Source organism: Rhinatrema bivittatum, chromosome 3 (assembly GCF_901001135.1).
Source record: "Rhinatrema bivittatum chromosome 3, aRhiBiv1.1, whole genome shotgun sequence".
NCBI classification, from domain to species: domain Eukaryota; kingdom Metazoa; phylum Chordata; class Amphibia; order Gymnophiona; family Rhinatrematidae; genus Rhinatrema; species Rhinatrema bivittatum.
Window position 1 is genome coordinate 103,285,030 of NC_042617.1, and position 21,819 is coordinate 103,306,848.

The window sequence follows — 21,819 nt, forward strand, 5'->3', positions numbered from 1 at the left end:
TGGCCATCACTGTCCTAGAAGGAGGGATACTATCACAAATCTGGCTGCTAGACAGCCCACCCACCAGCAGGGGCCCTCACTGGGCCACGTTCAGACTTGCTTTAGCTGCTGCCTTGAGCTGCAAGACTCAGCAAGGCCAGCCCTATAAGCAGGGCCGGCACGAGCACCAGGCGGCTGCCTAGGGCGCTGAAGTGGGTGGGGTACTATTTTTGAAATGCAAATGAGGCATGAGAGTGGTCACAGCCTGCGAAAGGAGGTATGTTGAGTGGGAGAGAGAGCCACATGATGTTATGCAGTAACTGTGGCAGTAATGTCACAGGTCTGCAGTCTCCTCTCTGCCTTTGGCCACCTGTTCTTGGACCTTTGCCTATTTAACCTTGCTCTTGGTTCTGTGTATAGCTCTTGCCCTGTTTAGGTCTTCTAGCCTGTCTGCCCTGCCTTGTCTCTTGCCTCTGCTCCTTGCCTTGTTTGTGCCTGTCTTGTCTGCCTGTATTCTGTGTCCTGTCCTGTTCAGGCTCTCCAGTGACCTCCCTTGTATGTGTTTCCCAGTTGTGCTTCTGCTCCCTTTGTCCAACAGGCAATTCAGCACCTTGGTAGAATACTGCAGGAGGAACTGCAGGGCATGGCGATTGTCTGGAGGGAGATGCTGCAGTGGATGTTTCTCTGCCAACCACAGCCTATATGGAATGCTACACGAGAGCCCCGGATGCTGCCTCTGCCAGCAATTGCAATAGCACCATTACCATCCTAGATTGCTCCACCAGCCTGATTGGAGGCTCCCCCAGGGGGGGTCTGCCACCGCCTTCCAATGAGTACACTGCCTGCACTAATTCCTCCTCCGGCGCCATCTCTACCACTACAGAGGAAGATTCCCTTCTCTACGAGGGCACAGGTGGGGAGCACTCCCTCTGTTATCACAGGATGGACTCTTCATGTGCTGCTATTGAAGAAGAAAGACACACCAGATCTGGCAGGCCTATATCTTCTGGCTCCGCTCCTGTCAGCTCTCAGGAACTACTCTCAGCTCCATAGCTCTCTTGCAGCTTTGACCCCCTTCCACTGTGCAGGAGCATCAGAGTGAGCCAGTCCAAGGCACTGGAACCACTCCCTGAAAAGAGAGAATGGCCTAAGAAGCTTGAATTTTATTTTTCATGTTAATATTTATTGAAGTGAACGTGAACATCAGAAACAGTACAGCAACATGATAGTACAGCGCTTCAAACAGGCTTACCCAGAATAGATCCCCTGCTTTCAACCCTTTGTTACATCAGCACTTGATCTGAACCCATGTATAAAGTTATGCTCCATCTTTTACTTGTTAGTTTTACATAGGATGTTGCTCTTGCTTGCCAGTTTCGGCTACTTCCCCTTTTGTTTCTGTAGTCCCATCCCTTGTACCTGTTTGATGTAATTTCCACCTTCAGTTCCAATGTAAACCGGTATGATGTAACTACTAATACCGGTATTAAAAAAAGTGTTAAATAAATAAATAAATAGCAAGCCCAATTTATAAGAACAGCAGAGACAGTGAAATACATATGTAAATAATATAAATTTAAAAACAAAATGTTACCTAGAGTCTGGAGGTGCTGGTGACCAGCGATTTTTTTAAGGCCTAGTAAATAACATAAGACATTTTAAAAACAGTGAAAGAACAATCACAATAATGAGAGTGAATGAGAGTATGAGTGATGATGTATGAGGGTTCCTGTCAAGGTAAGATAGTGAATAGATAAGACTAATAGTTAATTAAAATTTGCTGTACTGCGATTTAGCACTGCATTTAATAGGACAAAGGTTACCGTATGAGTGAAATATATTTTGGAATATAATGGATGACACTATAACTGCATATTGCAAAGCATGTAGTGGTTCAGTGATAGCCACTTCAGTGACAGCCACAGCCACTGCAGTGAATATACAACCTTGATAGCCATCTCGATAGGCATGCTGAAATACTGATAGGGTTAAAGAATTGCCTAAAACAAAAACTTATCATACAGTGTGTAAATCTGTATCTGAGGAGATACCTGCCTATGCTCAAATACATAATATGGTGAACAATGAGGAGAAGGAACCCATATGTGTGGAATATACTAGAGAGAAAGATAATTGAATGAAAGACTTTATGGTGAAATTGTATTTTTTTTTTATAAATGAAAGGACATAGGGAAAATAAATTATCTTTTGGTTTGATTTAGTTAGTCACACAGTAACAAAATATGAGCAGCTCCTCTTCCTGTATATTCTCTGGCAGACCCACTATGTGCACATTGTTGCGATGGCTTCGATTCTCCAAGTTGTCGAGCTTGTCCTTGAGTTGTTTGTTTTTCTGGGTTAGTTCAGTGACTGCCAAGGTAAAGCAGTCAATCTGATCACTGTGCTCACTCACCTGCTGGCTGACTCCAGAAAGCGACACATTATAATTATCTACTTTATCACGCAATTCTTCTACCGAAGCTTGCAGCTTTTGCAGCTGATCCATAATGGCCGCAGACAGCACATGTAATGTCCTTCAACAAGGCATCAGAGAGACCTTCCACGGGGGACTCGGCCTCGTAAGCCATTTTGTCCTCGGGGCCCGCCATGCAATTGGGCCAGAGTCTGTTCGCAGCAGGTGAAGAAGCAACAAAGAAAAAGCTCAAGCAGTCACCTCTCACAGTGTGGACAAGGGTAGGAAGAAAAAATGAAATTAATACAGTAATAATCCCGAGGGAGCAGGATGAAAGAGTATCAGCTCAGCATCATCGCCACGCCCCGCATGAATGTGTTTTAAATGCACAAAAATCACCATTGTCTTCTAAATAAATGCACCTTCCCCAGTGAAAATGTCTTTAAATCAGAGTGTTTCTTCCTCTACAGCAGTGGTTCTCAACCTTTCTAATGCCGTGACCCCGTAATACAGTTCCTCATGTTGCGAGGGCGGGGCTTTGGTCATATGGGGGCGGGGTTATGGATGGGGTTGGATTTTAGTGCATACTTATTTATTATTACATTTATAAACAGAACCACCATTCCTCATAAAACAATAAAATTAAGAAACATAAAGCATCAGTTATAATAGTAAAACCATACTAATAAAAGAATATTTTAAAATTACTGATAAATAGAATTTCTGTTAATTAAAATCATATACATTTTTATAATTTCCCAAACACCAATAAAATATTTCAAAACAGCACATATATCAAATAACACACAATAATTAAAACTAATAAGGATTTTAAAAAGCCCCTGCTGTCCATACATGGGAGCTCTTGATTTCCAGTCACCCTGATATTGTCGAAGATTAGGAGGTTATCCTCTCTCTCTCACATGTCCATTCTCTCTCACACATACACTGTCACATACATACACATTCATGCTCTTATACCCACCATAACCTCTCGCTCTCACAGACACTGATACACTCTCAGGGTGTAAGACACTCTCTCCCCCCCCCCCCCCCCCCCCCCCCCACTCACACACACTCTTACTCCCCTGGATTTTCTCATACACACTCATGCTCTCACTCTTACTGGCTCCCTCACAACCTCAGAGCCTCTCAGATAAAACTCTATGCAGCAGAAATAATGCTGAATGTTGAGAATTGTGTTATGCAGACTAATCTGGAAAATGCACTAATTTCTACATGAGTCATAATGAATCAGTCCTCAGCTGCAGGCATCAATTGATTATCCTGGCTCCCTTTATGTTTGCCAAATACAGTTCATGTGTAACAGCAATCCTAATTCTCCACCAGATCAAGCTGATTTCACATCCCACTTCATACTTTGTCACCTCCAGCTGAGTCAAACAATTAATCTAATTACTGCCACTGCTGCCACGTGGCTATTGGGGAGGCACTGATTGCTGCTATTGGCACTGAAGCCCATTCTGCTGCCTCCTCTGTGCAGGCCCCGTGGGTTTCCACTTCCTCCATGTTGATCTCGTACATTGTGAGATCCGCCATAGAGAAAGTGCTACTCTTGCACATTCCCAAAGATTACATGTACCAATCAGTAAAAAGTAATTTATTTTTTTTTACATCTGCTTCCCTTTATTTTTTTGCCATTTCCTTTTATATTGCCTTTTTTTCTGTTTCTTTTCTCTCCACCTGTCTTCTTCCCTCAAACACACAGTCAGGTTCTCATTCTCACATGCATTTCTCTCTCAAACACACATACACACACAGGATCTCACTGTCACATGCTCTTTCTGTCATGCAATCATTCATACACACAGTCTCTCACTGGCACAGGCTGACTGAGTCTCACACACAGGCTCTCTCACACCACCACATGCTGCCTTGCTTAAGCACAGGCTCTCATTGTCACATGCTGTCTCTTTCACACACACAGAGGCTCTCACATGCTGTCTCTGCAAACACACATAGTCTTTCAATTCACTCTCACACACAATCTCTCAACTCATCTCATACTCGCACACACCTCTCTCTCACCTCTGGGCCTCTTCTTTACGGGTTGCCACAGGATGGGCTCTGCAGCGGTCCTAGTCTTCCCGGCCCCGCTGTTCCTCTTCTGCACGCGGCTGACGCGCCTCCTCCTTCTTGCCCGTGCAGCTCCGGCAACATTTGTCTTCCGGGGCAGGGTGGGCAGGAAGTAAGTAGGAGGAGCACCGCGACGCGCTCCCTTTTGGGGTTGGAGGAGGCAGGTTTCCAGCTTCGCCCCGCCTCCCCGCAGCAGCTGCGGCGCCGCGGACCGGCAAAAAACCCCAACGGCCCGGTACTGGTCTGCGGACCGGGCCGTTGGGGTCGGTCCGCAGATCAGTTTTGGTCGAACGACCTGTGTTTTGGTCGAACGACCCCCGCCGGGGTCGCGACCCACAGGTTGAGAACCGCTGCTCTACAGCCTGCTGGTGAATCTGGTGAATTATCTCCTGCAATTGCTCCTGATTCAGGTTATAGGCCACCTCCTCCTCAAAATGATCATCTAGTGCCTCTGGAGGAGGCGGCAGGTGTCTGGTTTTGATGAGGTTATGAAGCATGCAAAAGTCTACAAAGATCTTACAGACCTTGGTGGTAGTGTAGACAAGACATCTCCTAGATCTGTCCAGGTAGCAGCAAAGTGTTTTGAGTAGGCCAAAGGTTCTCTTGATGACTGCTAGTGAGCCCTGTAACAGCGAATATCTGCTGCAGTCTGTGGGTATGCCAATAGGAACATGAGCAAGGTTTTTGAGTGGATATCCTCTATCACTTGCAAAGGAGAAGGCAGAGAAAAGCTGAGTGGGGCTGTTCCCAGATAGAGATTTGAATGGGCCACCTGGGCTTAAGTGATGAATCAACCTAGATATCAGGGAGAGAAAAAGGGCACATGTTAGTAGCTGAGTGGTTGTGGTGAGACCTACCTAGAAAGTCACTCCCCAGTGATGTGACCTTACTGGAAATGGTCATAAATTCCTTACTGTAAGATGATTATAGGAATCTTGACAGGAACCCAGAAACCTAGGCACTACATCCATGATACCCTTGGCATCACAGACCACTGTACATATTGAGAGAACAGAAGCACTTGCGGTTGTAGTAAGTGGCCTCATCTGCTGTTAGTACTCTTACAGGGATGCAAGTGCATTCGATAGCCCTCAAAACCAAGGGGAAGCATGCAATTTGGTAAAACTAAGTCATGATTTGTTGTAGTTGCTTTCTTCTCTGAGGAAAAATATATAGTGATATGTTTTCTTAAGAAAAGAAGCCAGAAAGTGTCAATACATATGGAGGTGGCTGATTGGCTTATTCTAGCTCCTGACCTCTAGAGTTGTCTGGAAGGTTCCAGTGGCCAAAAAGGCCAGGGCTGTAGTGACCTTGTTGTGTACTGGCACGGCATGGCCTCTCCAGGTGGAAGGGCACATGTCCTACTCTAACTACTGGCATAAGTATAGTATGGTTTCCTTATTGAACCTGAACTTATGCATGACTTGCTCCTCAGACAAATCCAGAAACTGTGCCCTAATCCTGCATACATCTTACAGAGAGTATCTTCTCCTCCTCTCTTGTTCTCTCTCCTTCTCAACCGTTGAGCCATAAGTTTATTATTGTCATTTTGGAATTTTTTTCTTCTGCCATTCACTCCCCAATATTCCTCAATCATGTGATGACTGATGGCTGCAGCTGATTTGAAAATATCTCCTTGAATATTCTGGGAATATCTACACCTATGAAAAGATCTAAAATCTTGCAAGTTCTTAAAAACAAAGGGCTAATATAGAATTTCTGCAAGAGACATCTTATAGCCCAACAATACGAGAAGTTGAAGGGGTGATGGGTAGGCCACGTTTATGTGGCTTCTTTTTCTTCCAAGTGTAGAGCAGTATGTATTCTAACACTCAAAAATATTTCTTTACAGATACATCAAACTTGCTGTGACCCAGAAAGCCGCTATGTTATTTTAGAAGGTAGTCTTTTGGGGCAGGCTGTCACATATGTTAATGTCTGTGGTCCTAACTTTGAACAGACTGACTTCCACACTAAGCTGCCGAAGGTTTTGATGGGGTATGACACTATGAGGCTGTGCATAAGTGAGGATAGGAACCTCTATATAGATCTGAAAATAGTTATATCTCAGGCAGCAGGATAACATTCTGACTCTAGGAGTGGGTTTTGCAATTTGACCCAACTGTACAGTCTTGTTGATGTCTGGAAAGAAACATACACACACAATGTAGGAATTATACTTATTTTTCTCCTAGTCATCAGACTTCTAGTCAAATTGACTTTTTTTTAAATGTGTAACAGATTTCTGGCTGCTTCAGTTTTGGATGCAGATTTTTTTTTCTTTTTCCATCATCTACAGTATGAGATCACGCCATCTCCTTTTCCTTTTGATCACATTGGTATTCTGTGGCTTTTTGACCCTGGAAGTTGAATGTGTCTTTGCTGGGAAAGAGAGATTTCAGTGGGAGCACTGAGAGGAGAGGATCACCTTGCTGATGGCTGAAAATAATCGGTAAGTACTGCTTGGGGAAATTTTTAAAACTTAAAAGTACTGGGGAGAAGTAAACTATTGAGGTATATTATTTAGTGTGTTTGTGTGTCTGTACTGAATAAGTAGTCAGAAAGGCAGACAAAAAACAGAAGTTTGTGTGTTTTCTATTTCCCAACCCTCCCATCCACCCCTAGCTCATCCTTCAATTTATAGGCAGGTGACACTTTCACATTAAAAATAAATAAATAAACAAATAAATAAAATAATCAGCCTTTTAACTTAAATTCAGAAAATCCCCACACCTTATCAAGAGTTTAGTCATTCCCCTGTAGGTCACTGCAAGATATATAAAGAATACACTAATACATTTAAAGGACCCTAAATTGTATGCAGTCCTACTCCCATAGCAACCTAAAAAACTTAACTAGGAACAGAACAAATTTAAGATAAAGGCAGCAGTCAGCAGCAAGAGGGGGGCCTCTCAGTCTTGTACATCGAATGTCCCTCAGGCGCTAGCATGTTGATGTATGATTTTATTTACCCGCCGGTAAGAAATTGTAAGTGTACATGCGATGCAAAGAGCTCCTGTCTCTCAGAGAATGAGTCTGATCTCTGGAAGCTAGAGTGGCAGACCTGGAGGAGCTGAGGCAGAGAGGTATATAGATGAGACCTTCAGGGACACAGTAGCAAAGTCCCAACTCCAATCTGGCAGCCCTGGTGCTGTCTTGGAGGAAGAAGGTCTCATGATCGGAGAGCATCGACCTGGTGCAGCAGGAAATGATCCTGTAGCAAGGACCTGCTCTCCAGGTAATGCATTGTCCTCTAGAAATGTGCATTCGTTTATCACGAATTAGGCAATTTCAACTAAATTGCCTAATTCGTTGTGGGGAGGGGGCCCTGAACCCCGAAACTGATTTTTCCAGAACTACAAGGAAAATTAGTTTTTCAGGTTTGTACGGGGGAGATGGGCACATTTTATTTTTTTAAATAAAAAACCACCCCAAGCATTAAAATTCACTGTAATTCAAACCCCACCATCCCGATCCCTCCCCAAGGCTTACTAACATCCCTGGTGGTCCAGCGGGGTCCCGCAAGTGATTTCTCCCTCCTTGCTGTCTGGCCTGCCTCGATCAAAATGGCGCCGATAGCCTTTGACCTACTATGTCACAGGGACTACCGGTGCCATTGGTCAGCCCCTGTCACATGACTATCGGTGCAATCTTGTGCTCCTACCATGTGACAGGGGTTGACCAATGGCACCGGTAGCCCCTGTGACATAGTATGGGCAAAGGCTATTTGCGCCATTTTGATTACTGGCAGCCGATGGTCTGAGTGCAGGAGGTCGCTCCTGGATCCCCGCTGGACTTTTGGCAAGTCTTGTGGGGGTCAGGAGGGTTCCCCAAGACTTGCCAAAAGTCCCTGGTGGTCCAGTGGGGGTCTGGGAGCGACCTCCTGCACTCGGACCATCAGCTGCCAGTGACACAGTAGGCCAAAGGCTATCGGCGCCATTTTGATCGAGGCAGGCCAGAAGGCACGACAGCACGGAGGGAGAAATCCCTCGTGGGACTCCGCTGGACCAGCAGGGATGTTAGTAAGTCTTGGGGAGGGATCGGGATGGTGGGGGGGGGGGGTTGTATTTAATGTATTAAAGTGAATTTTAATGCTTGGGGTGGGTTTTTTTGAGCTTCATTTTCCCGCGTCATGTTATGGGCCGTTTTCGGTTTTACCCGTTTAGTTTTTGTTCGTTTTTCCAAAAAACTAACAGAGGAAAAATGAACTTTACCCCGAAGCGTCCGACTCAAAAAATGACCCGGTAGAAAAAAATGAAGCTCATCTCTATTGTCCTCTCGCACAGAGGATATGTCTCCCAGGGTTAGGTCAGCCATCATAGTTGGCGATTCGATTATTAGGAATGTAGACAGCTGGGTGGCTGGTGGGCATGAGGATCGCCTGATAACATGTCTACCATGTGTGAAGGTGGCAGACCTCACACGTCACCTAATTAGGATTTTAGACAGTGCTGGGGAGGTCCTATGTCGTGGTACATGTGGGCACTAACGACATAGTAAAATGTGGGAGGGATGTTCTGGAAGCCAAATTTAGGCTCTTAATTAGGAAGAAAACTGAAATCCAGAACCTCCAGGGTAGCATTCTCTGAAATGCTTCCTGTTTCAGGTCCCAGAGGCAGGCAGAGTTCTGGAGTCTCAATGGTGAGATGATGGAACAAGGAAGAGGGAATCGGTTTTGTAAGACCTGGGGAACCTTTTAGGGAAGGGGGAGTCTTTTCCAAAGGGATGGACTCCATCTTAACCAGGATGGAACCAGGCTGCTGACGCTAACTTTTAAAAAGGAGATAGAGCAGTTTTTAAACTAAATCAAAGGAGAAAGCCATCAGTTGCTCAGCAGCGCATGGATTGGTGGGAGGTATCTTCGAAGAATATTAATGAAGCATTAGAGTTAGGGTATCCCAATAATAAGAAAAGTAGTCCAAGTGCCTAGAATTAAAAATTCACCTGAGCTAAAAGATTCCAATTTATCCCAATCTATCAACCTCCTCCTCACCAGTCTAAATCTAGTCCTCAACTCAGCCAAGACTGAACTCATCTCCCCTGACCACAACGATTCTTCTCTGCCGACCCCTCCCAACACCATGGTCACCCAAGCAAGAGACCTCTGAGTGATACTAGACAACCGTCTGAACTTAAAGAAATTCATCAGCCACACAACCAAGGACTGCTTCTACAAATTACAAGTTCTAAAAAGACTTAAACCACTCCTCAATTTCCACGACTTCAGGACAGTCCTCCAGGCCACTCTATTTTCCAAGATAGACTACTGTAACGCCCTCCTATTGGTTCTCCCCGCTTCCACCACCAAACCCCTTCTGATGCTCCAGAACGCGGCCGCCAGAATCCTGACAAACACCAACCAAGGAGATCACATCACACCCATCCTCAGGAATCTACACTGGCTACCAATAAGTTTTAGAATCCTACATAAGTCCCTCACCATTATTCACAAAACCATACACAATCAGCACCCTCTCCACCTTCAGATCCCTTTTAGACTCCACACCTCTAAAAGACCTATAAGAGAAGCCTACAAAGGAACCCTGCACACCCCCACAACCAAATCCACCCTTCGCACTACCACCAGAGACCGGGCCTTCTCAACAGCGGGACCAGCCATCTGGAATGCCATTCCTCCAGATCTCAGACAAGAACCCTGCCTGTTGACATTTAGGAACATAAGAACATAAGAAATTGTCATGCTGGGTCAGACCAAGGGTCCATCAAGCCCAGCATCCTGTTTCCAACAGAGGCCAAAACCAGGCCACAAGAACCTGGCAATTACCCAAACACTAAGAAGAACCCATGCTACTGATGCAATTAATAGCAGTGGCTATTCCCTAAGTATAATTGATTAATAGCCATTAATGGACTTCTCCTCCAAGAACTTATCCAAACCTTTTTTGAACCCAGCTACACTAACTGCACTAACCACATCCTCTGGCAACAAATTCCAGAGCTTTGTTGTGCGTTGAGTGAAAAAGAATTTTCTCCGATTAGTCTTAAATGTACTACTTGCTAAGTTCATGGAATGCCCCCTAGTCCTTCTATTATTCGAAAGTGTAAATAACAGAGTCATATCTACTCATTCAAGACCTCTCCTGATCTTAAAGACCTCTATCATATCCCCCCTCAGCCGTCTCTTCTCCAAGCTGAAAAGTCCTAACCTCTTTAGTCTTTCCTCATAGGGAGCTGTTCCATTCCCCTTATCATTTTGGTAGCCCTTCTCTGCACCTTCTCCATCGCAATTATATCTTTTTTGAGATGTGGCGACCAGAATTGTACACAGTATTCATTTTCAAGGTGCGGTCTCACCATTGAGCGATACAGAGGCATTATGACATTTTCCGTTCTATTAACCATTCCCTTCCTAATAATTCCTAACATTCTATTTGCTTTTTTGACTGCTGCAGCACACTGAGCTGATGATTTTAAAGTATTATCCACTATGATGCCTAGATGATTTCACATCCCCTACTGTGTGCCAGTTGATTACTACTGTCATCATGGCCACCACATAGTACCATAACAAATTTGGAACATTAAGTCCCCCATACAATTTATTGCAGTACAGCACTCTACAAAAGACCCTCAGAGGTTTCTGCTTCCATATGAATCTCAAAAGGTTTTTTTGCTATAATTTTAATTGCTCCTCAGGTACTTGTACTGGTAGCATCTGAAAGAGGCAACAAAAGTGTGGGGGGATATTCATTTTTATTATTGCCACTCTCCCTAAGCACGAGAATTCTAATCTAGTCCACTCAAGACCTGGCTGTTTCAACAAGCCTTCCCTTAACCCCATCCCCTCCCCTCTACCCCCTCCCCCCTTCCCAACTCCTTGATCCCAGCAAGCCTCCCCCTTCCCTCCTGCTAATCCCCCCCAGTATTGACACTGCTTCGCTTTGATAGCTAATATCCTGATTGCATATAAGTGCTACTTATACAGAGCACTCTATATACTACCAGTATTCCCTTGTTAAGTTTATTATGTTAAACCTCTGCCTCTGGCTATTTCAGCTCCCAAGTTCTCACAACCTTGTTTTATTGTAACTTTGCTTCTTCTTCTATGTTAATGTTTAACTCCCTTGTTCCTTGTGAACCAATATGATATGATTTGTATCATGAATGTCGGTATAGAAAAGAGTTAAATAAATAAATAAATAAATAAATAAATAAATAAATCAATCCCTGTCAACTGAAAAGCAGAATGTTCAAATACAAACAAAAAACACACTTTGAAATGTTTGTATGCTAATGCCAGAAGTCTAAGAAGTAAAATTGGAGAATTGGAGTGTACAGCAGTGAATGAAGACATAGATTTAAGTGGCATCTCAGAAACTTGGTGGAAAGAGGATAACTAATGGGATAGTGCTATACCAGTGTACAAATTAAAAAGCAATGACAGAGAGGAGCATCTTGGTGGCGGGGTGGCACTTTATGTCCGGGATGGCAGAGTCTAACAGGACTAAATGCACAATCAAATCTTTATGGGTAGAAATCCTTTGCATGTTGGGGAAGAGTATAGTGAGACAAGATGGTGAGATGGACAGTGAAATGCTAAAAGAAATTAGGGAAGCTAACCAAATTCATAGTGCAGTAATAATGGGAGATTTCAATTTCCCCAATATTGACTGAGTAAGTGAAATATCAGGACATGCTAGAGAGATAAAGTTCCTGGATGGAATAAATGACAGTTTTATGGAGCAACTGGTTCAGGAACTGATGAGAGAGGGAGCAATTTTAGATCTAATTCTCAATGAAACGCAGTATTTGGTGAGAGAGGTAATGGTGGTGGTGCCACTTAGCAATAGTGATCATAATATGATCAAATTTGAATTAATGACTGTAGGTGGACAGTATGTAAATCCACAGCTCTAGCACTAAACTTTCAAAAGGGAAACTTTGATAAAATGAGAAAAATAGTTAAAAAAAATTGAAAGGTGCAGTTTCAAAGGTAAAAAGTGTGCAACAGGCATGGACATTGCTAAAAAAAAATACCTTCCTAGCAGCATAGTCCATATGTATTCCTCGCAGTAAGAAAGGTGGAAGGAAGGTCCAACAATTGCCAGCATGGCTAAAACGTGAGATGAACCTATCCTGGTTCTCCTCATACCTTGACCACAGAAAGTACCTAGTCAAACTTGATAACTTTGAATCCGCTCACATTCCCCTCACACAAGGCGTACCACAAGGCTCCTCTTTATCGTCCACCCTCTTCAATATATATCTACTCCCACTCTGCCACCTACTCTCTAAACTAGGACTAAAATTTTTCTTATATGCAGACGACGTACAAATACTCATTCCCATTCGGAAATCCCTCACTGAAACCCTGCAATATTGGGAAACTTGCCTGACATCCATCAACTCTCTCCTCTCCAATATCCACCTTGCACTCAATGCCTCTAAAACAGAAATCCTTATCCTAACAAATCAATCAATCGACTCGATCCACCAAATGAATCAAAACACCTCACAAGCTCACACACTACCGCCCTGTGTCAGAGATTTAGGAGTTTCCCTAGACAATCAGCTAAGCTTCAAATCCCACATTAAATCACTGCTAAAAGGGGGCTTCTTTAAACTCCAAACCCTCAAAAAACTGAAGCCCCTCCTCCACGCCCACGACTTCCGTACTGTTATGCAAACCACCATACTATCTAAAATCGACTATTGCAACTCCCTTCTCATAGGTCTCCCTGCCTCCACTATTAAACCCCTCCAAATCCTCCAAAATGCTATGGCTAGAATCTTAACAAACACCAGGAAAACTGACCACATCACTCCCATACTACAGGATCTCCACTGGCTCCCTATTTCCTACCGTTCCCAATACAAAACACTTACTATCCTCCATAACACATTATACAAAAACAACTCCCCCTGGCTTGAGGACATGCCACATTTCCGTCAAACTAATCGCCCCCACCAGAAACACCCTCGCTGGCACACTTCAAACCCCTTCACTCAAAATTGGGCACCTTACCACTACCCGGGACAGAGCCTTCTCCATTGCGGGTCCCACCCTCTGGAACTCCCTTCCTGCTAAACTCCGCCTAGAACCGTCCCTGAGCCATTTCAAAAAAGGAATCAAGACATGGCTCTTTAAACAGGCATACCCCAACTCCTCCCAATCCTAGGCATTGTCATGTCTCGATCTTACTCAGCTCCCGCTCAGCCTACACACCCCCTCCTCAACCTCCCTTTCGCCATCTCAACTCCCCCCGCTCCCTTACCTTCCCAGCTCCCCCCTTCTCCCTCACCAGTCTAGCTCCCTCACCCTCCCCAGCTCCCTCCCCCCCTGCTCCCTCCCCCCACCCTTCCCCAGCACCTTGCTGCCTCTCCCCTACCCCTCCCCTCTTTTCCTACAAACAGCCTTTCCTTGAAAGTGCCACTGCCTTAACATTCTCCTATACCCCTACCCCCTCCTCTCCTTTCCCCCCCTCGCTCCCCCCTCTCCCCTTCTCCCTGCCCCTGCATTTAATTTTAATTTTGTAAATATGTTCATATGTTAATTTCTTAAGTGTAAATGCATCCTTAACATCCTGATGCATACCTACTCTTAACATGGATAATCATCATCCAGTTCATTTTTCAAAGTTGTATCCCTGCTCGTTGACTCTCTCTATCCTGGTTCCTAGTTCATTGTAATATCGTTGATTCTCTCTATCCTCGTTCATTGTAATTTCCTTTCTCAGTTAATTGTGAACCGACATGATGTGTCCTACGAATGCCGGTATATAAAAATTGTTAAATAAATAAATAAATAAATAAATGAAAGAGGCTATTTTATCCAAAAGATCTTCATTCAAAAATTGGAAGAAGGATCCATCAGAAGAAAATAGGATTAAGCATAAGCATTCACAAGTTAAATGTAAGACACTGATAAGGCAGGCTAAGAGAGAATTTGAAAAGAAGTTGACCGTATGGGCAAAAACTCACAATAAAAACTTTAAAAGATATATCCAAAGCAGAAAGCCTGCAAGGAAGTTGGTTGGACTGTTAGATGATCGAGAGGTTAAAGGGGCATTAAGGGAAGATAAGGCCATCATGGAAAGATTAAATGATTTCTTTGCTTCAGTGTTTACTAAAGAGGATGTTGGGGAGATACCAGTTCCAGAGACGGTTTTCAAGGGCAATGATCCAGATGAACTGAACCAAATTACAGTAAACCTGGAAGATGTGGTAGACCAGATTGAAAAACTGAAGAGTAGTAAATCACTTGAACCGGATGGCATAACCTGGGGTTCTGAAAGAACAAAAAAATGAAATTTCAGACCTATTTCAATTAATTTGTAACCTACCATTAAAATCATCAGTTGTACCTGAAGATTGGAATATGGCCAATATAACCCCGATATTTAAAAAGGGATCCAGGAAACTATAGACCGGTAAGCCTGACTTCAGTGCCGGGAAAAATCGTGAAAACTTATAAATAAATCGCAAAACATTTAGATAGACGTGGTTTAATGGGTCACAGCCAGCATGGACTTACCCCAAGGGAAGTCTTGCCTCACAAATCTCCTACATTTTTTTGAAGGGGTGAACATACATATGAACAAACGTGAACCGGTAGATGCGGTGTACTTGGATTTTCAGAAGGTGTTCAACAAAGTCCTTCATGAAAGGCTTCTAAAAAAACTAAAAAGTCATGGGATAAGAGGTGATGTCTTTTTGTGGCTGGCAAGCTGGTTAAAAGACAGGAAACAGAGAGTAAGATTAAATGGTCTGTTTTCACAGTGGAAAAAGGTAAACAGTGGAGTGCCTCAGGGATCTGTACTTGGACCAGTGCTTTTTAATAAGTTTGTAAATGATCTGGAAAGGGGTACGACAGTGAGGTGATCAAATCTGCGGATGATATAAAATTATGCAGAGTAGTTAAATCTCAAGCAGATTGTGATAAATTGCAGGAGGACCTTGCGAGACTGGAAGATTGGGCTTCCAAAATGGCAGATGAAATTTAATTGGACAAGTGCAGAGTGATGCATATAGGGAAAAATAACCCTTGCTGTAGGGATACTATTGGGTAAATGTTAAAATCAGCGGGCACATGGACGTAGCGATGTTATGAAATATGATTCTTGTCTGTGTATGTATGAGTGGTGTCTCAGGTGCGCAAGGGCAGGAATTAAAAAAAAAAATACGTATGGTGATGCGATTGGGCCTACACTAGTTCTCTCCCAGTCCACTCCAATTAAAGAGTGGACTGGGAGGAGGAAACTTTCCTATCCCCCTTCCTACTCTGCCTCCCTTTTTCACTCTCCTCCCCAACCCCTAAAACCCCTTTTCCTACCTTTTTTTTGTTTTTATTTTGGAACTTACTTCATCTGTATAGTAAAGTAAGTTCCATGTGCTGGCCGGCTGCTGGTTCGTGCTTCCCTAGGACAGGGCCTAATGGCCGCTATCCCTCACCCTGCCCCTTTCAAGGAGCCCGGCACTTTCACACATACCAGGGGATACACATGTGGCCGGGCCATTTTTAAAATGCGCTCGTATCCCCCAGTTTTTACGCGTGCCAGGCTTTTAAAATTTGGGCTAATATTAGGTTCTATCTTAGGAGTTACCACCCAGGAAAGAGATGGTATCAGTGGATAATACATTGAAATCGCTGGCTCAGTGTGCTGTGGCAATCAAAAAAGCAAACAGAATGTTAGGAATTATTAGGAAGGGAATGGAAAATAAGATGATGGATGTCATAATGCCTCTGTATCACTCCATGGTGAGACCACACCTTGAATATTGTGTGCGATTCTGGTTGCCGCAGCTCAAAAAAGATATAGTTGCATTGGGGAAAGTACAGAGAAGGGTAAGCAAAATAATAAGGTGCATGGAACTGCTGCCTTATGAGGAAAGGCTAAGGAAGTTAGGGCTGTTCAGCTTGAAGAAGAGATGACTGAGGAGGAATATGATAGTGGGCTATAAAATCATGAAAGGACTTGATCAAGTTAATGTAAGTCAGTTATTTACTCTCTCAGATAATAGAAGGACTAGGGGGCACTCCATGAAGTCAGCAAAGGTCATTTAAAACAAATCAAAGAAAATTCTTTTTCACTCAGCGCATAGTTAAGCTCTGGAATTCATTGCCGGAGGATGTGGTTAAGGAAGTTATTATAACTGGGTTTAAAAAAGGTTTGGATATGTTCCTAGAAGAAAAATCCATAAACTGCTGTTAATTAATAAGCAATAGTAGCTTGAGATTTATTTAATGTTTGAGTACATGCCAGGTACTTGTGACTTGGATTGGCTACCTTTGAAAACAGGTTACTGGGCTTGATGGACCCTTGGTCTAACCCATTATGGTATATCTTTTGTTCCGATAAAAAGTACAAGAGGTCACTATAGATTTGAATGATCATAATCCATCTTCAGAGTATGATCCTACTCTGAGATGGGAACATTTAAAAGGTGGTGCTTAGAGGAAACATTTCATATGCTAGTAATCTCAATCAGCAGAAGAAATTTAAGTATTTGGTTACCCCTTGTTTCACTGTAAACTGGTACGATAAGACCCTAGTCTTGAATATCGGTATATCAAAAGAATCTAAATAAATAAATAAATAGAGCTAGAAAAACAAATCCGATCCTTAGAACAAAAGCAAAATAGATGACTCCAATAAAATACATTAAAAAATTGAACTTGGCAAGGGATAAATTAAAAAAGCTACAGATTCACACTATTGAAAAGTCCATGTGATTTTTTAAACTAAAGTACTATAAACATAGTGGAAAGGTAGGTCCACTGCTAGCTAAAGCAGTAAAGGATACAAAAGAAAGCTCCGTCACATTCGGTATTCAAGATGGGCAGAGGTGTATCAAACAAATGCCATCAGATATCAACAGTCTGTTTACATCTCATTTTTCAAGTTTTTATAAGGTGTAGCTTATGCCTGAAGAAGTGCTGGTCACTTCCTTTTTGGAACACTTAGGGCTACCCCAACTTTCTGTAGAAGTGGAGATGCACACTGCATCTAAAATCTTTGAAAAGGTGAATAGAAATATCAAGGCTGTGGAGGGTGGAAAGAGCCCAGGAATTCCATTGGCATTTTAAAAAGCCTTTTCAGACTTGTTGATTCCTCATTTATGTACATTATTCAATAACATGAGGATCCCAGGTGCTAGAGTGAGCACTTTAACTAAAGCCCTGATTGTCCTGATTTATAACAATTTAAGAACCGCTGGAGTGTTCCTCATACAGGCTCATCTCGTTAATCAATACTGATATTAAGCTTTTAGCAAAAGTCCTCCAATTCCGGTTGGAGGATATTTTGCCCAAATTTAGTTCACTCAGACTAAACAGGGTTTATTAAGGGACACATCCACAAATAACACAAGACGCTTATTTAATATATTAAATTTAGCCACTAAGCGGGAAGTTGCAAATTCCGTATTATTAATGGATGCAAAGCCTTCAAATCGAGTCTCTTGGCCTTTCTTGTTTTCTGTTTTAAAACACTTCTGTCTTCCCCAGGCATTTGCCTCATGGATAAATGTACCACACACCAACCCTACCACAAAGGTCTTGTCCAACGGTGTCATATCATTTTTCTTTAGTATAAGCAGGGGAAGACAGAGCTACTTCTTGTCCCCCACTGTTGATTGATCTTGCAATTGAGCCACTGGCCCAAGCTATTCATTTCTCCAAGAATACTGAAGGCTTTAATTTTAAAAATTCCTATCACAAGATATCCTTATATGCTAATGATGCCCTGCTATATCTGACTAACCTGTCTAGATTCCTACCGGCACTGATGGAGCTTTTAGACACGTTTGGTTCACTTTCTGGCTATGTAGTTAATTATTCTAAATCTGAAATGATGCTGGTTGGTCCCAACAGACGAAATCCCTAGGAGGTTGACAGGTTTCAGAAAGTTAATAATGGGTTTAAATATCTTGGAATTTGTATTTCCAGGGACTTTTCAAAGCTTTATAAGGCCAACTATCTTCCAATCTTTACTAAAATAAAGGTGGACCTTCATAGTTGATCCTCCCTTCCAATCTCACTAATGGGTCAAGTTAATCTGATCAAGAGGTCTACACTCCCTAGACTGGTGTACTCCTTTATGCACCTCCCATGTGATGAACCATTAACTGCTCTACAAACTCTTAGAGGTATTGTGTCAAGTTTCCTATGGAGGGGAAAACTCTAAAGGCTAAAATATGTTGCCTTGTTTAAGCCAAGAGATATGGATCGACTAGGACTTCCTAAATTTGAGTGGTATTATTGGGCATGCCAGCTGATGTGCCTGTATGTCTGGATAGGTATTGATCCTCTGCAGTCTTGGCTTTTATTGGAAAGGGGAGGAGCAAGGGGGTGCAGTTTAGCATCATTGCTGCATATGCCCTTTTATCTAATTATCCGAGGCTATCCAATTATTGCACACACTCTACGAGTGTGATAACTGGTAAAACAACATATTAAATCTCTGACTATTACCAGAATATACATGTCTTCACTGGTGCGGAGCTCACAACTCTCTCAATGTACCTTTTCTCCTGATATTGGACTATGGGAGGCAAGTAGCCTGTGGTTTCTTGGACAAATACTAGAGGATGGGAGATTTAAATCTTTCACTGACCTGATGGGGGAGTTCCAGGCTCCCACTTCCACCACATTTCTGTATTTGCAACTGCATGATGATCTTTTGAATACTTTGCGGCTGATGCAATAAATATGCGCAGAAAGCGGGCGCTGAACAGTCAGCACCCGCTTTCTTAGGGCGCCATGCAATATTTAAATTAGGGGGTCACGTTAGCTGAGCGCACTGTATTGCATCGGCCCCTTTGGTATTTGATCCTGCTCTAGAGGAATGTGAGGGGATAGACGTTTTATGTTCTAGAACAGTGTTTCCCAACCTGGGATGTACGGACCCCTAGAGGTCTGCGAGACCATCCCAAGGGGTCCTCCAGAAGAGATGCCAGAAATTTTAGCTAGGGAGAAAATGAGCAGGCTACTGCTACCTGTGATTAGATGGGCTGCTGCCACAGGACAGGAACATGAGAATAGGGCCTATTATAGCCCCCAAAACGTCACCCCACATTGCTGCAGACTAGGAAAAGGAGGGACAAAGAGGGGCTGGTCACACCTATTAGAGGTCTCAAACTGCACTACTGCATGTTTAGCAGAAGTGTGGTAGAAGGATTGATTGCAGCCCTCAAGAATCATAAATCCCCTTGTTGCACTTTGTGAGGATGTCGGGAAGAGAGGAGCAGATTGTGGCTGTCAGAACCTTTGCAGCCTCAGCTGCATACTAAGGAAAGCAGAGGAAAGCCGGGTTATCAGAGAAGTGAGAAATATTTCCCACTAGTGCCATGTGCTCTGCCACTGACCTGACAGAGAGAGAGAGAGAGAGAAGGAAGTGAGTAGAATGGCTCAAAGGAAGAAAGAAGGACATGGGACTGGGGTAGGAAAGAAGGAAGAAAAGTAGGATAAAGAGGGAGACAGGAATCCATTACTGACCTGGTTAAGGGGAGTGAGAGTGGATGGCAGCCTATCAGGGGAGAGAAGGAGAGAACTCCCAGGAATCATGCTGGACAGAAGTAGAGAGACAGGGAGGGATAGAGGATCACCATGTTCCAAGCAGGAAGAAGGGAAAGATGACTGCCAGGGATAAAAGAGGGAGGAGGAGCAAATAGCCAGGTGTGTATGAGACATTAAACACACAAGTTAATTAGGGGGATACATGGAGAGACATGGAGATCTCATTAGCCTTCTTCCTGTTGAAAAGCAGGCTATTGTTTTGCTTTTTCTAAATTATTTTGTGACTCTCCTTCTCTGTGTGTCTTTGTAAGAATCATAAAAGAAAATAAAGTATAAAAGAAAACCCAATGTAAAATGAGGGTCAGTTTTCAGATTGGGTAAGTTTAAAAACTTTTTACGTGGGTAAACAGATGTTTACCCACGTAAAAAGGCCCTTTTGAAGATAAGTATTGAGGGTAAAAGCACTTACGCTGTGAACAGCATACGTACGTTTTACTTGCGGATTTAAAAAGGAGCAGAGCAAGTGTATGCAGAGATTTAATTTTGAAATCCTCGTACATACTTTCACTCATGTACCTTTGTACCTGCTTCAAAGCAGATGAAAGTACACAGCTACAAATTACCTTTGAAATTTAGATTACAGGTCTGCAGGTGCCGGTGCTGATTTTCTTCCACGTCATACCAAGTTGCCAACCTGGAACCTTTTTGAACTTGCTACCTTTTCCCATTGCAGCTAGATTGGAAGGTGGAATGTCCTCAACCTTCAATTATGAGGGCTTTAGAACTTGTCCTTCCTACATATTCAGTTTAGATCAAAGTTTTATGCATTATGAATGATTCTGGAGTGTATATCGTTATTTCTTTTGTTATGGCACGCAAAAATTAAAGAGAAGTGTGTGGGGGTATGTGAAACTTTTTGAAGCTGAAAAAGGATCCATGTTCCCTCAAAGGTTGGGAACCCCTGTTGTAGAGAATGAGCACATCACTTGCTCTCTGTGTAATACATATCCTTAAGGACTGAATTATGTGAGGGTACTTAAAACTTATACATCAATGGAATCTTGATCTAAACAGTGAATTTGATTTAAAAAAAAAAAAAAAGTTTGGAAATATATTTGGAAAATGGCAAGACAAATAACAAAATGATGTAATGGGCAGGAACTGCTGTACAAATGATTACACAGAATGACCTGACCCCTGTATTTTCGCTAAATTCTGTAATGCAAGCAGATACTGTTGGAGGGGCTGCAGGCAGGTAGGAATTTATGTGCATATGTGGTGTGAATGCAGGGAGGTTCCATTTATTTTGGACAGAGGTGACAGATCTTATCTTAACGATATGGGGACAACAATTAGAAGGGGATGCGCCTCTGTTCCTTCTGGGTAAAATGGTCCAACAAATGGTATATGCAGAGCAATTGAAAACTGGTTGGTCATTTATTGCACACAGCAAGATCAATGATTGCCCAGATGTGAAAAAGTTCCCCTACTGCATATTGCTGGGAAAGTAAGGTTGCAGATATTGCTATTATGGAAAAAGTGACATATATTCTCTGAGATCAGTAGGGAAGAGGAAATTAATAGTTAAAATCTATGCAGCCTTACATCATTCCACATACACTGACCTATTGTAAGCTGTACTACATGAATGCAGAAGGGCATTGTATATTACTAATTTATCTACACATGTTAACTCTGTGAAGGATGAACTTGCTTTCTGTATCAGTGCCTTGAATGAATTAAAAAGTAAAAAAAAAAAACCCCACAATGCAACAGGAAGCAACATGGAGGATCCAGAGCACATGGAATTCTCTTCCTACCAAATGAAGGTTCCCCAGGAGCCTTGAGGGGG

The 21,819-nt window shown here is 42.9% G+C and overlaps 1 long non-coding RNA gene across 1 annotated transcript in view; it reads left to right on the forward strand.

The window, feature by feature from the left end:
* Positions 1-1,524, forward strand: part of LOC115086983 — a 29,207-nt gene extending 27,683 nt beyond the window's left edge. Inside the window, exon 4 of the long non-coding RNA XR_003855380.1 lies at positions 578-1,524. This is a non-coding gene — a long non-coding RNA (uncharacterized LOC115086983). The remainder of the gene's footprint in view (positions 1-577) is intronic.
* The last annotated feature ends 20,295 nt before the right edge of the window (positions 1,525-21,819 follow it).